Raw genomic sequence first — 10,199 nt, 5'->3', positions numbered from 1 at the left:
ATCCCCAGCAGCATAATGATTCTATTCTTTAAGGATTGCCTTGGTAAAGGGTTATAGTAGATCTGCAGCGGGAATGCTGATCACATTGCAAGTTATGTCCAGGTAGAAATGGACAAGGGAGTTTGACAGTTGTCAAAAGTTTCGCTTGAGTCTTTGTTAGAGTAGCGAGAACTAGGAGAAGCAAGGGAGAGACCCTAAGCTCAGTAGGGTGAGCGTAGGTGCTTGTAGACAAGGTTTTCTCTCAGATAGTTCAGACGGTAGAGCAAGACCGGCTTGTGTTGGGCAGTTAGACAGTGAGAGTGAGCCTGTCAACTTGTTGCAATCTCAGGTGGAGAACTGACAGTAAGTCCTTTGTAGGCTGAGGGGAGTGTAGAAATGCTTCACCGGTAAGGCCACACCAGTGTGTTGCACATGTGTCCAGTATGACACAGACCGAGGACGAAAATGGGAGGTTCAGTGATGGAAATGGTGGCGAGGTGTTGAACCGGCCAGGACCAGAGCTGGAGCCGAACATGTTGCCACTCCAAGGTCAGGCAGCACCACCAAGGGTGACCCGGTGGTAGTGCACAGAGACTCTCAGGCCAAGGATGTATAGGAAACAGAGTTTCACACTCCACACTTGTTTAGCTAGTACACCTGTTGGGCAGGTGTGTGCAGAAAAACTAGCTGGTGTTTTGAATGTATTTTCCTTGCAGGAAAATATATTCTTTAGTTGGAGGTAGTGTGAGGGAATCTAGATTCCCTCAGCTAGTTTTCCTAGTTTCTAGATTAGGCTAGTCGCTCTAGGGACTCTAGAAACTGAAGCTTTCAAACTAACATATACTTGTGGGGTGTTGAATGAAAGCTTATGTTAAGGACTGTCGTTTGGGACTGGTTAGAGGTCTGTGATGGCTCTGTAGAGAGAATTACATAAATTTTTCTGTTTCTGTGAAGTAGGATGGGAGTTGAGAGTGAAGTGGTGTAGGGAGGTACTTGACTCACCCAACGGTTTTACTGGGGGGAGGGAAAGTGAGGTGACCGTTGCCCCCCCACCCACCATGTGAGACAGTGCACCACTGTTTTTTAGGTCTTCTCCTCCTTGTGATGTCACGGGACGCCTGAGGGTGAGTGAGGCCTGTGATTGGGCTAGGCCCTCTGCTCTGAGCTGTGTTTTGGCGCAAACAGCTGTGATTGGAAGCGGCACCATGGTGGTGTGCCGGCTTCCTGCTGATTGGTCTAGACAAAGTAGGGGGGGGAGGTATGGGCATTTTGAGTTTCCTTAGCCCGCGAAATCGTCAGTTTGAGCTGGGTAGCAGGTGGACAAGGACATAGCTGGGTGGAGGGGGGGAGTTTCCCCCCTCCACCCCCGTTAATCGCGGACGTTACCGTGTTGTCCAGCAGGGATGGCACTCCTGCCATCCCGGGTTGTGTCTAGGCCCAATTTTCGTGAAATTTGGGGCCGATGAGGTAGAGATGGACCAGTAAAATTGCCACGGAGACAGTGGGCACCCATGAAGCAGCTGGCAGAGCCTCATGGTGTAACAGGTGGTTCAAATAAACTGCCTAGTGTTGATGGACAATTGGCAGAATACGGGCAGGGTCTCCTAGAGTAATTGTGGTGAGATTACTGGCCCCTGTTGGACTTTGAATTCCGCCAGGCGGTGTCAGTGTGGGGACGCCGCTGACCATTGTCACCCCAGTGTAGAGCAAGGCAGACTCTGGTTTGATGGGGTTGTTGGTGATTCCCCATCTACGTGTGTATGCCCGTGGGCCACACCCAGGCCACCTGCCTGCCCACGCGCCGGCTACCCCAGGCCACCCGCGTGCCAGCTACCCCCCACCCCCCTCTCAGCTCGGGAGGTGTGCTGTGGGCCACGCGGTGGCCACATGCCTTGGCGACCCCCTTGGGCCACTTGGCCACTTTCCCGGGACAGCCTAAGGCCACATCTTGTCGACGCACGAGGAGCAAGCTAAGTGTTGACAGCCAGAGAGGTAGTGACCTGGTAAATGAGTGAAATGAGGAAACATGAGTACAATAATCAGAGTGTAACAGTGTCTCAGTATTAGTGGAAATTCCAGTAAAGCTGTGTTGTCCCATAGCCCTGCCAGGCTAGGGAAGCAGCTGAGAGACAGCTGTTTGTAGCACGTCCAGGTGACTGGGTGAGAGTACCTGGAGATAGATGTTGTACACGACCACACTGTAGTTATATATATATATATATATATATATATATATATATATATACATATATATATATATATATATATATATATATATATATATGCAAGTGTGTAGACTGACTCGAGTATGAAACCGGTCAGTGTAGGGATTAACCATACAAATGATCCAGTTGTCGATTCTATATAATCGGTCAGACTGGATTAGTGCGATGGAGTACCAGCATGAATAATTATAATCATTATGTTGCAGGGATGTCAGTGGATACCCTGAGGTCTGTGTAGTTAGAGTTACATTTACCTGATGATATAATTTTCATTGATTATGTGAATGCCATTTCTATATGTTCATTTGCATGTTTTATGAACTGTGTTGTGTGGTGAGTCAGTAGATGTGATTGCTGACTGATTGCCTAATGATGTCATTAGCATGTGGGGTATGCTGACGGCATCATTATGTTGCAGGTTTGTGCAGTATTGTTATCATTTATATGATATTGCTGCCCTGGGAGCTGTGTTGAGGGTTTAAGGGACCTCTAGGATTATTCAGGGGAATTCACAGTATTTAATGAGAGCAGGCAGTTGTTTGGTTAATTGCCTTGCTGAGGTAAGTGTGTGTTCACAGTAGTCCTTTGCAACGGTTGCAAGATAAGGGGGGCAGTAATTTTCTTATACTCATGTTGTTGCACAACCGTGTATCATTATTGTGTGGGCACAGTAATTAACGAATTGCAGTAGCCGCAACCTTATGTGGGCAGTGCATTTGTGTTGTTGCATGCCATTGTAGTGTGACCTATGTAACACTGGGGTTACGTTGTTTCTTTAAGTTGTGTTGAGGACTTAAGGATTCAGTGAGTTAATTAAGTAAGGGGTAGTTAACTGGATAAGGGTTGCACACTTATTGTGGAGTGAGTGAGGGCTGTTATGAGAGAACAGCGTTGAGGTTGAGTGAGATACGTCTCGGGAGCAATTAATTGTCTGTGTGACAACTAATTGACCACTCTAGCTAATTATGTAATTAGCCTTCTCATCATGAATTCACGTAGTGGGAGAGGATCTGTCAGAGTCTGCCAGTATTTGTGTTAACGTAATTTGCTTGAGACTAATTACCTTTCTGGGGTATAGCAATTAGTGGATTAATTAACGTCTGGAGGGCCAGATGACTCGGTAAAGCGAGGTCATGGAGCTAGCGTAAATCGTTGTGTTAATCAGATCCTGTCTGAGGACAGTGGATTAATTGCACTCAAGTTAATTAGGGGTAATTAACTCCTTTCCCGTGAATTCACAGTGTTTGATGAGACCTGCTTAGGCAGTGCGGAGTGAGACGTATTTATGGATGATTAATTATCGGTCCTGGTGACAGTTAATTAATTGTTCGGAGTTAATTAGGGTAATTAACACTAGTAATTTTTTGACACAAACTGTTGAGAAGCTACCAAGTTAGGGTAGGCTTAGTTACCTTAACTCAATGGGGATGTAATTAGTGGTCCGTTTGACCTTAATTGAGGATTACTCACTGAATACTTGCTAGGAGTCAAGTGTGATGTAATATAAGTTTGAGTTATTGTTAACAAGAGAGACAAGTGTTAATGATTAACGTAGAGTATCATCATGTTGTTGTCTAGTGTGAGACAACTGTTTGTGATTACCGTAGTACTTTGCTGCTGACTGCTGCGATCAGTCAATTAACGTAATTAATCACTTAAGGCAATTTCTTTTGGTTGTCGTCTGGTGACGAGAGTAGAGTCATCTAGGGATTTGTGGAGCTGTGTCCCAGAATCCCGCCTTGCCTGTCTTTGTTTACTGTTTACAGTGCAACTTCTTGTAGGGAGTTGCAAAGAGTGTTCACACTGGGTTGTGATAGGGGGAGTCACTCTTGGACTACCCGCCTAGTTAAGTGGGTCTCTCCTGGGGGGCGGGAGGACCCTTAAGCTTGTGATTAGAGTAAGCTGTCACGGAAACCGTGACACTTTAGATTGCATCCTTGTGTCTCCAGTGGGCATCATTGTTCAGTTAGTTCACTTGTCAGCCCGAAGTGTCAGCAAGATGGAGCCTGCTGTCATTTCTCGAGGGGCTGTTGAATAGCTGTGTTGCAATTGCCACTGGATGGACAATAACGTAACCATTCGCTGTGGTGTAACTTAGTCTGTGATATTTTTCTTTGATTTGCAATATTGCGCCATCAGTGGGCACACCTGTGTTCAGGTTAGTTCAGTATGCAGCCGCACAGCAAGGGTTGCTATTTAGCTGTTTGTTATCGTGCCACTGGATGGACATTGGCGTAATGTAAACTCGGTAATGTAGTAGTTAGTCTCTTGTTATTAATAAATTGTTATGTTATAGAAAACGGTCTTTGATGTCAACCCTTCAACCATATTATTCCACACATGTTTCTGCATATTACGATTAAATGTTGATGTGATCTTGATATGACGGCTGTTCTTGGGAATTCGAATTCCAATTCATAGCGCCACATCAAATATAAATATTTGATTGTGAGCCGTCGGTAACCCGTCGGTTACCCTTTATTAGTTTTAACGTCCTGTTTAACTAGGAGGAGCCAGCGGCCTATTGTGGACAGGTTTTCACCCTTGGTGGTGGAGGCCTGGCGGTTTGCTCCCGCTTTTCCTTTTTCTATTGGACTCATGCTTAACTGCCGTGAGCAGCCTTTAAACTTGTAGTCCACCTCCTAAGGGAGGTAGGCGTAGAAAAAAATCTCACAGCAATCACTGGTAGGTTGGATAGTACCATCTTATTTATTTTGCTGTTGCCCGACGCCTTGTTCTTGAAACCCATAATTGTTTTATGGACCTCTTCAATGGTTATGTGTTTCATAAGGTGGCAGTCATTGCGTATGTTGTTAAGGTCTATTGTTTGCGTCGGGAGTAGTGCTGCAGCTCTGTTATCGACTTGAGTTGTAATTTCCCTTTCATTAATTGGGCAAAAATTTAAATTTTCTTCCGGGTTTATCCTGAATATTTTTTCCCAGAACTTCCTGAATTCCTGCTCTTGTTCTCTCTCCTCATAGAGTTTATTTCTTGAGGCGCCTATGATGTAGGGTGTTTCCTCAGAAGAGCTTCCCATCAGGGTCTTTACTTTTTTCAAGAACTTTCCTGGGTTTCTGTAGTCGACTTGGATTTTGCTTATTAGGTCATCCCATTGTTTGGTGTACACTGTTTTTCATAGATCTTGCAGCTCATCTTGAAGTTCCCTTTGTAGTCTTTTGCGCTCATCCGTCCACCCGTGTTGTGTTATGAGTTGTAGAAGATTGTTATATCTGGTTTGCAGTGTCCTGAGCGCCTCAGTGGCTGGGGGGTGTGGGAGCGTTATGTGGTGAACTACGGGAATGTGATCAATCATGCATTTTTCTATGGTGCTAATCCATGTATTTAACTCGGCGTTTATGCATGATGTTTCCTTTCCATTAAAATATGTGACACTGATTTCCTGTGCACTGCTTTTGAACGCTTCCCAGTCAGTTTTAGTGTATTGAAGTCTTGGTGGTGAGGGTTTCTGAATGGGGTTAGTTGACAGCGTCATTATTATTGGTAGGTGGTCGCTTGTGCTCACAAGCCCCATTCTATGTGGGTGTTTAGGAAGTGGTGGTTGTTTGACAGTATTATGTCTGGTTTACCACTGTGGCCTTGTCTGACGTAAGTTGGGAAGTCTGGGCCCAGGTGGGGTAGATTTCCGTACCTTATCATATTGTGGATGGCTTATCCTGCTTCCTTCTGATAAGTTTCATGATGTCGGCAAGGGGAAGGTAAGGACGTCTTGGTGGTTGGTAGCATGTTCCTATGAAGATTATACCTTTCGTAGTTTAAAGTTCAATTGCCAGGAAATTTTCCTGGAAGTTATCTAGAATTTTGTGAGGAATATTTCTTTTTACGGCAATTGCCGCTCCATCGTTGGCCTGGTCAGCTCTGTTGACCTGGTAAATTTTGTAATTGAAGATCTTGATCTTCTCGCTGTTCTTTTTTCCATGACTGTTAATGAGTATTATATCAGGGTCTATTTCTCTGTACAAGTTGCTGAGTTCCAATGCTCTGTGCGGAGTCCAGCATAGAACATTGTGTTGAATTATTGTTAATGACTGGATGGCTATGTTGAATCTGATGGGTTTCTTCCACCTTGTGGATTGTTTGGGATCGTTCCATAACCATTGCGCATTGCGTCAAAGTCCTCGCTGCTTATCTGTTGAATGGTTATGGGTTTTCGGTTTGAGTTAAAAGTATTTGACATTATCCGGTCGTACACGTCATTCGTAGTGACACCGGGAATGTTGTGTTGGAATTTTATTTGATGGGTTTGTATTTGCTTTCTGACGGTCTTGTGGGTAACCCTGTGGGTTGTTTTGCTTGAGAAGAAATTGATTGTGTTTGGGGCCTCTACTGAGGCTTGGGTGACATTTTGTGTGGGTGTGCGGGAATCAGTGAGAACCGTTGCGAGTCCCTGGTCCTGTGGTACTTGCATGTTTTGTTGTTTACGTGTGGCTCCTCTCCGGGGGTCCTGAGTGGTAGTTGCTGGTGTTGTATCATCTTCCTCTGGCTTGTTGGTGGTTGCTGGGGTCGTGTGTGCTGGCACTTGTTGGGAGTTAGTCACAGTTGGGGTAGTGCTGGCTACATTGCTGTCCACCAGGGCTTTTATGATGTTAATGGAGTTAGTGTCTGGGAATTCCATTAATGGGAGACTATTCATCTTGTACATTTCTTTAATTATAGATCTAAATGACCCTGGGTTTGCTATGTTTTCTAAATGAGCAAAGAACATACTGCTCAGGTTCTTTGTGGGTAGGTCCCCATTTACCTGTGAGGTCATGTTTGTTGGAGTGTGTGGGGTAGTGTTTGCTGGATTATGTGATACCTTGTTAGACCAAGCATTGTTGGTAGTTATACCTGCATAAGTATTATTGGCCATTGCTGTCTTTTTTGCTAAGGCATCGGCCCTTTTTTGTTTTAGGATGTCCTTCCTAATGGGACATATTGATGCCAGTGTGCGGTGGGGATACCCACAGTTGAGACATTTGGGGGTTCGATTTATTTATGCAGTCTCTGTATGTGTGTCCCTGCCCAGCACATTCTGAACATACTTGGCCCGTTTGTTTGCACTCTGAGGCTGTGTGATCGTATTTATAGCATGTCCCACAAGGGGTAATGTTATAGTATTCCTCCTGCTCAAGGTTGTTGTTGTCCGTGCTAAGGTGATAGTAGTTGCAATGGATACCTTGGCTGAGGGCTTTCTGTGCCATGGAGATTTCTTCAAACCTTATTTTCATCATGTTAGACACTCGGCATGAGGATTACCTCTTCTACCTTGGCCCAATCATTTCTATGTTCTATATCGTGTTTAATATTTTCTGGGGTGTCTTCAGTAATTCCTGCATTAAGTCTCTTCAAGATTATTGTCTTCCTGGCCTGCAGCTCAGGAGGAATAATAACCTGGAAATGTTTATCCTTCAACATACGTATGTTTTCTCCCTTGATGATTGTATCCACATCTACATCCTGGTAGCATAGTGCTATGAAAGAGGAGTCCTTTGTGGGTATTAGTCTAGAAAACCTCCTTTGAGAGTTGATAACAGATTTGCTAGTTCCTTCTGTTTCTCATAGCCTGTCCCCCCCCCCCCCCCGCAAGGGGCGGATTTTTACCCGGTGTCCTCTCATTGTCTCGGTTCCTGTTCATTTTATCTTGTTTAGTTGCTTTTCTCAGCAATTCCCTTCCTAAGAATAAGTTCTCCTAAGCCGAGGGCTATGACTCCGTCCTTCCACTTGGTTGGTTGGGACTCGCAGAGGGTAGCCCCCAGTGACTTATCCTCCTGTATCCTATGTGTGGACAGAATGTCCCCTAAGACAGCCTAGCCCTGCTACAAGGGTGAACAGATGCCCAGATCAAGTGGCCCCCCAGATTTTATAGATAACCGCATGGGCCACTGGACCGTTCCACTTGACCTGTTGAAATGGCGAAATGAGAAGAGTAAGAGAAAGTGGGGAAAATAGGTCTTACAATTAGGAGTGTTCAGTTGCTCTGTACAAAGCTGGCATTGTCATATGTTGGCGGCTATATCACCCTCCTGTCAGGGAGGGGGAAGGGGAGACCGTTGGGTCATTACTGACCACAAGGGTCAGGGGTCAGTAGGGTCAGGTTACGGACCCACCACTCTCCTTGCTTATTGCTGCCTTTAGGTCCTTGCTAGGGAATCTTCCATTGAGTTCCAAGTACTCTGTGTAGGCAATGCTGTGTTGTTACCAGCAATGCACCAAACACTACTGCTTGGTTGGCTTCCCCTAAGGGAACAGTAGGCAAGCCTCCTCCAAGCCACAAGTGCCTAGGCCAGGCGATCTCCCAGGGTATTAGTTCACTCTATGGTTCCTTTAATACTAGTGACTTATGCAATAGTGTAATGACACTCAGCAGCACAATAGTATTGTGATAATACCGCCTTGGAGATCTCAGCACAGGGTTGGGGACGAGGGACTTATTCCCTAGAAGGGAGAGGAGACGCGCACATCCTCTCAGCCCAAGGCCCGCATTCCCAATACACACACTCTTCCCCTCCCCACTCTCTTCCACTCTCTCTCTCTCCCACTCTCTATCTCTCTCTCCCACACACATACACACACACCTCCCCCCCTCTTTCCCTCACCCCGTCTCTCCCTCACCCTGTCTCTCCCTCACCACGTCTCTCCCTCAAGTACTCTCTCCCTCTCCATCTCTCTCCCTCTCCTTTCTCTCCCTCTCTCCTCCCTCTCTCCCTCCCTCCTCTCTCTCCATCTCCTCCCCCCTCCCCTTCTACTTTCGTCTCACTTCAGTGGAAGGGTCGGATCGCCCCCACCCACCCATTTATCTCTCCCTTTATCACTCCCTATCTCTCTCTCTCTCTTTCTCTCTCTCTCTCTCTCTCTCTCTCTCTCTCTCTCTCTCTCTCTCTCTCTCTCTCTCTCTCTCTCTCTCTCTCTCTCTCTCTCTCTTTCTCTCTCTCCCTCCCTCCCCCATCCCGCTCTGCCCTCCTGACAAATCCTATCAAGCACAACTATAGGAACAGGGGCAAGCATGAAAGCCAGAGGTAGCTGGGGAACAGGGAAGAATCAATGTGACGAAATGAAGGAAATGTTCGCCCAGTTTCTGGAGGACATCAAGAGTGAGATGCAAGAAATGATGCATTTCTTGCTAAATGATGATACCTACATTCGCAGCCAACTAGACTATTGTTTCCAAGCATATGCGTCGGCTGCGCCTACTAACCTACAGAGCCTTGAGGTCATACAAAACAATGCCATGCGACTTAAATGTGGCGCAATGCGTTCAACTCCAATCCTCGGACTTTACGGGGAAATGGGCCTCACATGCTTAGCCACCAGACGAGACATAATGTGTGCCAACTATCTGTTACTGCTCACCAGACACACCCATACAGATAAAAAATTAACCCAACAGTTAACCCACATAACCCCCACTCCCCAACCATTCACTCGCAAACTTTCCTCACACGGGCTACAAATAACATCAATATAGATCTCTCCCTACTCCAAAACTGTGAAACCCAACTTACTGTCCCTCCATTCCACCTTGGCTTTATACAACTCCTAATACAGCAATACATCTCGAAGACAACATTCCAAAATCTGCACCAAACTCAGCCGTAGGCTCAGTCTTTGCCTCAACAATGAAAAATTGCCACCCAAATTCCACAGAGATTTATACAGATGGGCTGAGCATAGCATTGAGAAGGTTTTCAGGCTAGGTTGGTACAACAAAGACCGAGACCGAGTGATAAAGATAGTGTTTGCAAACGAGAGCACAAAGGAGAAGGTCGTATCAAGGAAGAGCTCCTTGAAAAACGTGGGAGAATTAAAAAAATGTATTCCCAAAGAGAGACATGACAAGGGAGGAGAGAGCAGTGGCAGCAGAAGCAAGGAAGAGGCGCAGGGAGAAAGGGAAAAACCAGGAAGTCACAGCTCCCAACACAACACCCCAAGAGGCGAGGGGGCAACCCACAACCAGCTACCCAGTAACACCAGAGGGGAGGACAAACCCGCCACCCT

This window comes from Procambarus clarkii, unplaced genomic scaffold, assembly GCF_040958095.1.
Source record: "Procambarus clarkii isolate CNS0578487 unplaced genomic scaffold, FALCON_Pclarkii_2.0 HiC_scaffold_146, whole genome shotgun sequence".
NCBI lineage: Eukaryota > Metazoa > Arthropoda > Malacostraca > Decapoda > Cambaridae > Procambarus > Procambarus clarkii.
The sequence above is the reverse complement of the archived record's forward strand: the minus strand, read 5'-3'. Positions refer to the sequence as shown.